The 7,084-nt window shown below is 35.0% G+C and overlaps 1 long non-coding RNA gene across 1 annotated transcript; it reads left to right on the plus strand.

The window, feature by feature from the left end:
• Positions 1–3,286: 3,286 nt before the first annotated feature.
• Positions 3,287–5,267, plus strand: LOC114077273. Its single transcript, XR_003578384.1, has 2 exons — positions 3,287–4,897; positions 5,070–5,267. It is a non-coding gene; the product is annotated as an uncharacterized LOC114077273 (long non-coding RNA).
• The last annotated feature ends 1,817 nt before the right edge of the window (positions 5,268–7,084 follow it).

A 7,084-nucleotide genomic window follows, 5' to 3' on the forward strand; every position in this document is an offset into this window, starting at 1 on the left:
CAAAATTCTATCAAGATTTCTCCTTTCACATCTCCGTACTGGGGCAGATATTTTGTGTAAACTCAAAAATTCCATCAAAAAAATTTATTCTCAACAACTGGGGCAGAATTTTGAGATGATCTCAAAATTGCTGAAAATCAAGACAGGGTAAAAAAAATTTTGAAAAAAAAAAGTAAAGTTCAAGAGTCAAGCTACAATTATAACAGATCAGAATGACAGAAGTTCTAACCTGGGGCAGAAATTTTGAGGGGATCTCAAAATTTTCGACAACACTCCGAAGAACATTCTATCAGACACCAACGGAGCGCGCTGTGCCAAATCACGGATACAGATCAACCTCCCCTTTAAACTAACTATTTTTCTTTGAATGTAGAAAATACTGGTACATATACAAAGGCAGTTTCAACAATCAACATACCACTTTTGAGCTCGACAAATGACACTCGACCCTTCCAACAAGGCGGACGTCCAAGCTACTACATACCTTTCTCATTCAACTATGAAGTTGCACTATGCCTGAGATCTAGGCTTGCATGAATACATTATGCCCGAGATCGCATTATGCTCAAAGAATCGCATCATCGCATATGCCCAAGATTGACTTATGCTCGAAGAATTGCATAATTGCATGTGCCCGAAGAAATGCATCATTTCATGTGCCCGATATTGCATGTGCCCGAAGAAATCCAATATTGCATGTGCTCGATACTGCATGTGCCCAAAGAAATGCATCATTGCATGTGCTCGATACTGCATGTGCCCGAAGAAATGCATCATTGGATGTGCTCGATATTGCATGTGCATGAAGAAATGCATCATCGCATTGTGCTCGAGACTGCATTGTGCCCGAATTTTGCATAAGCCCAAGATTGCATCGTGCTCGAAATTTACATGTGCCCGAATAAAATCAAGTCATAAGTATCAACAGATGCCAAAAACAGATACGCTCTCTTTACTCATTACTTATATTCCAAAGGCGTCATCCTCCAAAGGCATCATCTTTGATGGCCTGCGGACTTCATGTCATGGCCTGAGGACTATTTTATGCATATCATGTTCCTAAGGCGTCATAGTATAAAGGCATCATCTTTCATGGCCTGCGGACATCATTTCATGGCCTAAGAGTTTAATTTCTGTCTATCATGATCCGAAGGTGTCATAGTCTAAAGGCGTCATTCTCATGGCCTGCAGACAACATTTTCATGACCTGAGGATACATTTTGCGTATCATGGCCCTAGACATCATAGCCTAAGACGTAATTTTTCATGGTCTTAAGGCAAACATTCATGGTCAACATGGGAATAGCATCATATTTAACCTTACCGCTTATTCTTCTCTAACCATTCTATTTAAGTCAAATTACAGCTATGCAGATTAAAGACAAAGCCGCCTTCTGAACGGCTGTTCCCTTGCTTACAAACAAAGGCTCCGACGAATTCTTGGCTACTCGCACTATTATTTCGCTACTCATCTATCGTTCAGGCTACCATGAAGATATCTTCGGGTTCAACTCGCCACTGTGACCTACTGTCTCTTCATCTAGGCTCGTCCACCTTACAACGCGACATTTAGGCTCGTCCGCCTTACAATGCTACATGTATGCTCGTCCTCCTTACAATGCGACATTTAGGCACGTCCGCCTTACAATGCGACATCTAGGCTCGTCCTCCTTACAATGCGACATTTAGGCTCGTCCGTCTTACAATGCGACATCTAGGTTCGTCCGCCTTGCAATGCGACATCTAGGCTCGTCCGCCTTACAATAGGACATTTAGGCTCGTCCGCCTTACAATAGGACATTTAGGCTCGTCCGCCTTAAAACGAATTTAGGTTTGTCCATCTTATTGGACATTTAGGCCGTCCACTTTAAAAGGACATTTAGGCTTGTCCGCCTCATAGGACATTTATGTTCGTCCGCTTTATAAGGTATTTAGGCCTTAAAATGACACTTAGGCTCGTTCGCCTTAAAATGACGTTTAGACTCTCCTTACAAGCAGACATTTTTCTTATATTATTGTATGTTTATACTATAAGATCTATTGGAGGTTGACTTTAACCTTCGGAGATGGGTTGCAATTCTTCAACAAGTTAAGCCAAAGTCTACAAGGGCATCTCAAAGCAGATACGCTTTTTATCACCTCTTGTCATTTATTTAGAACTCATATTTTATCATTATTGTTCATACTTTATCTATTTATAAGCTAACATTTTATCTAGAATTTGCAGATATGATCGATTGCCCCTTGATTACAATTATCATGCTATCATCTATCACAACAAAGACCCTATCAATTCTTTGCTATTCATACTCCGAACCTTGCTCAAAGGCTAATAACATCACTCTATCATGCTCATCCTGCTTTTCTGTCATAGTTCTTTTAGCCTCTCCATCTCTCTTCTCGCTGCACTAATCTTATCCATTCAAGTCGATATCGTGCTTTTCAAATACCTTAGCGCTCTTTCAATTTTTAAGAGTTTCATTTGCTCATGAATCTACAACTACACACGACCTGATTCTCATATAACCAGAGATATGTAGGCGACTTAATACCAAAGTCTCGGTCGTACCCTTTTTCAACTCTACATCGTTTCAATTGATCTTACTGATATCTCTCGTCGGTCGGAAAAAATCGGCTACTAAGTCAATGTTGGTTGCCTAACAATTTATTCTTCATTGTCAATCAACCAAGGGGCAGCTGTTGACACCCAATTTTGACCGACCTTTAACCATTTTTAGGAATACTATTCGATTAAATACGTATTTAAAGTTTAAAATTTTAGTCGATTTTTTTCTTGAAAATTATATATTTTAGTATCGTTCACTTTATAAAATTATCGTAAATATTATAATATTTTAAAATTATAATGAATTTCAAATGTTTTAAAAATTTAAATGATTTTCAATTATATAAAAAATATTTTAATTTATGTAGTATTTCAATTAAATAGTAATTCCTACACTTTCCTTAAAATTATTTAAATCTCAACCCATTCTATTCTAATTTCTTTCAATTCTAGCCACTCCAATTCAAAATTTATTTCAATTATAACCATCCTCTTCCTTTAGATTCTAGCCGACTTTATTACAATTTTAGCCATTACAATCCTCTAACCAATTTGATTTTTTTTCATCCTTTAATCTCATCCATCCATCTTAAAAAAATAATTCCTAAATCTAATCCTAACACTCCATCTCTATCTAATCTAACGGTTGAGATCAACTTTTTTTAATCTCTCTTTTAACACCAAAAGACCCAAAACCTAAAATTTTAAATTATTCTTCTCCCTCCTCTTCCTCTCCAGCCGCCTCCCCTCTCCTTTCTCTCTCCCTCTCCTCCATTTTTTCCGGCGAGGGAGACAGCCGGACGGGAACACCAAGCAGCACCGCTGCTCACCCTTCCTCCCCTTCTCCCTCTCTCCAACTCGTTCTCTTCCTCCCTTTCTCCCTCTCCCGTCGCTACTCCTCCGTATCTCCCTTTTTCCGACCAGCCATCCTCCTCCCCTCTCTCCCCCCATTTTATCCGGCAAGGATGGCCGCCAGGCAGCCTCCTTCTCCCTCTCTCCTGCTTCATCAAGCGCCACCAGCTAACCTCCCATCTATCTTTTTCCGACAAGGGCCAGCAATTGCTGGCCGCCTGTATCTCTTTCTTTCCTTTGGCCCATCGCTTCTTCTTCTTCTTCTCTCCCTCCTCCCTTCTATCTTCTCTCTGGCAGCGAGCTGCCAGGCGCCCAATAGCTGCAAAAAATCAGCAACAGTCTGGCGAGGAGCAGGAAAGTGACTCCGGACAGCAGCTACGACCAGCAGCAACGAACTCCGGCAAATGACAGCATCTCTAGCGACAACCAGCAGCGAACCATCGGCAAGGAGGAACGTCGCCAGCTACGACAACAACCAGCAGCTCCGGCCGGCTAGAAGCAGCAACAAAGCAGCGAGCTCCGGCGAGAGCTTTTGGAAAATCAAGTTTGTGAAAAAGACGGATCTTTAAAAGATTCATCCGGGTACATTCTTTTAACTTTATTATCTCATCTTTTGGTAATGTTTGTTCTTCTTTCATTTATAATTTGTCTTGGATTTTAGAATATAAATGTTGTTATGCATATCACCATTAAGGATGAAAACTTACTGATTAGATCTTAAAGTTTTGAATTTAATCGTTTATGGGTTGTTAGTTCTTAAAGTTAGAGTTCTTTAGATTAATTGCAGGCACACATAGTTCTTAACCTTTCCCTTTTAATAATATGGTCACCATTTGCTAGTGACAAAATTGTGACTTTGAGATCAATTGTATGCATTAAAAGTATTTGTTTCTTATTCGTATATGAGCTAGATTTCTTGACTTATTTGGTTTGCTAATATTGCTCCCTTGATAATTGGAATAGATTGCTTATATATTTAGTAGAATATATTTTTATTCCCTCTTGATGTAATCAAAATAATAATAACCGGTGAACCATTTTACCTCACTGTTTTCCCTCTCTCTAAGGAAAAATAATATTATTATTTTTATTTATTTTTTAATTTACTTGTTTATATTTGGTAATGAAATATTTTAAAATTTTCTGATTTAGTCCTCCTTTATAATAAGGAAAATAGAATATTAATTGATTCCTTAAAAAATATTTGCTTACCTTATTTGTTCCCCCTCTTCTACTATATAAGAGACCCCTTTGCATTCTTTTAACACACACATCTTTCATAACAAGTTCTCTCATCAACTCATTCATTCTCTCTCCACACAAGAACTAGACTTCTTAACTCTCTCATTACTCTCTTGCTACTCTTGAACGAAATAAGTTTTCGGTAACTTTCAAGAACTACTTTGCTACTTTGGTTTTGTTCCAGTAAAGGATGGATCAACTTGTTTCCATTGCTACCATTCCTAATCTGCTTAACCGGTTAGTATTCTTAATTAGCATTTATATTATATTTTTTTTTGTATTCGTATATTTGTGTAAGCTTATTGTTCTATTCCTTTTGTTATGTATAATTTGTTTAGTAATTACATATGTGTCTCATCTTGTCTAAATAAATTTGATTACTTGTGTAGTTATGTGATTGCTTTGACAGGTTTCAAACTTGAAGTTCAAGTTGAACAAGAGAGATCATTTGTCTAATTCATATTTGAATATATTTCTTATGTATTTATTTAACCTTTTTGTAATATTCGTATAACACTGAAGCTCTCATATATGATATAAGATTTGGGGAATTGGCTATATGGGGAGGGGGATATATATACATGCTAATTGTTTTCTTTGCTTATTATATTTTTTACTATGTGATTGATATAAATTTTCCGTCTATTACTAATGTCATTAGAATAGGCAACATATTGGAATCACCCAAATAGTCTATTGAAAATCAATTATTTGTTTGCCTTGTTTAATTAGTTTGAACCAATGGGAGCTTGTAATATTAATAAAATTAGTAACCTAGATCTTAGCTTTTATATGTTAATAATTTTTTTTAGCATGCTAATGAACTTAACAAGAGAAAGCGAACCTTGTAAAAGTATCGATGTCATGATTGTTAATGTAAACCTTACTAATTTCCACATGTTCACCTAGAAATTATGTTTGTAGGTTTCTAAATAAATTTTTAGCATACCCACTCCAATAAAATTGGTTTTGCATATTTTTGCCCCCCTTTTAAATTAGCTAATATTATTAATTAGTAATCTTATTTGTCCTCTTGAAGATTTCCGCACTTATGATGCAATATGTTGTTTTCTTAAAATAATAATGATAATAAAATAAATCATTTGATGCATTTAACAAATTACTTGGATTTTAAATATACTTCATACTAAAATCTTTGTATTTAATAAATTTACTACATTAATGTTCTACTAGTTTTCGTTTTACAAAGTTTTCTTGTAATTTTTTTAAAAGTCATTGTTCAATTCTCCTTTAAAATTTTGGATTGATTATGACATTGTTTACTTTTAAAAATTAATTATAAGCACTATCTCCTAACCTATCGTTAGTGGGAAAGTCAAAGGAATTACGAGGTCTAGTTCCAATTTTTAAATTAAACCGGTCCGTCCCCGGAAGTACCACCTACCCATGATTTTTGAAGGAATTATGTGTATTTATATGTAAATATTCATGTGCCTATATGCAAATTGAATATTTTAAATCATTTTCAAAATATAAACTATTTGTTATTTTTCTAAGACCGACCTCAAATCAAAATTGTTTCTATGGTGGAGGACCGCGATTAATAATATCGTGGCATCACCCCTATAAAGAAACAAAAATTTTTTTAATATAAAATTTCTATTCAAAACTTGCTCAATTTTTCAAAACTTTACTTTCGAACACATTATTCTTGTTTGGTGTAACATAATAAAATCGAGCTATCTTCTATATCTTTTGTGCACATTATGTCTTTCGTTTATCTCTTTATTAATTGCTTAATATTTGCAATATTTGTTTATCACATAGATCGTATGCTCAAATAATAAATATTTGAAGTAGTCTTAATTGTTAAGTAATTTATTTGGGGAAGATTAAAATAAAAATAATAAAACTTATTGCTTATTTATTTGCCTTTTTTTCTATCCCTTCGCTTATTTTTAAATTTTTATTTAATGTTCATTTATTGTTATCACTTAGTTTTTGAATGCTTAAACAATTAATTCAAAAAAATAATGAATTTATTTCTCAATTATTTAATATTTTATCACTTAGACTTGCATATTTAAATATTAATTAAGATAATAATGAGCTATTTGATTCAATTTGTTGATATATCACCTAGTCTCACATGTTAGATTTAACAAAAATGATTTTAATTGTCAATATTTGTTATCACCTAGCCTTTATGAATTAATTAATTAAAAAATAAAATGGTCTTATTTGTTTCATATTTCTTATCACCTAGCAAGCATGTTACTTAAATAAACTAATAAATGAAGTGACCTTAGTTGCTACTTGTAACCCCCACATAGATTGCATGAGCCACGGCCGGGACCCACATTTGTGGACCTCGAGGGATGCCTAACACCTTCCCCTCGAGGTAATTTGAACCCTTACCCTGATCTCTGGCTCGTTGACCTTAGCTAGACTTAGTTAGGTTTG

Source organism: Solanum pennellii, chromosome 5 (assembly GCF_001406875.1).
Source record: "Solanum pennellii chromosome 5, SPENNV200".
Classification (NCBI taxonomy): domain Eukaryota; kingdom Viridiplantae; phylum Streptophyta; class Magnoliopsida; order Solanales; family Solanaceae; genus Solanum; species Solanum pennellii.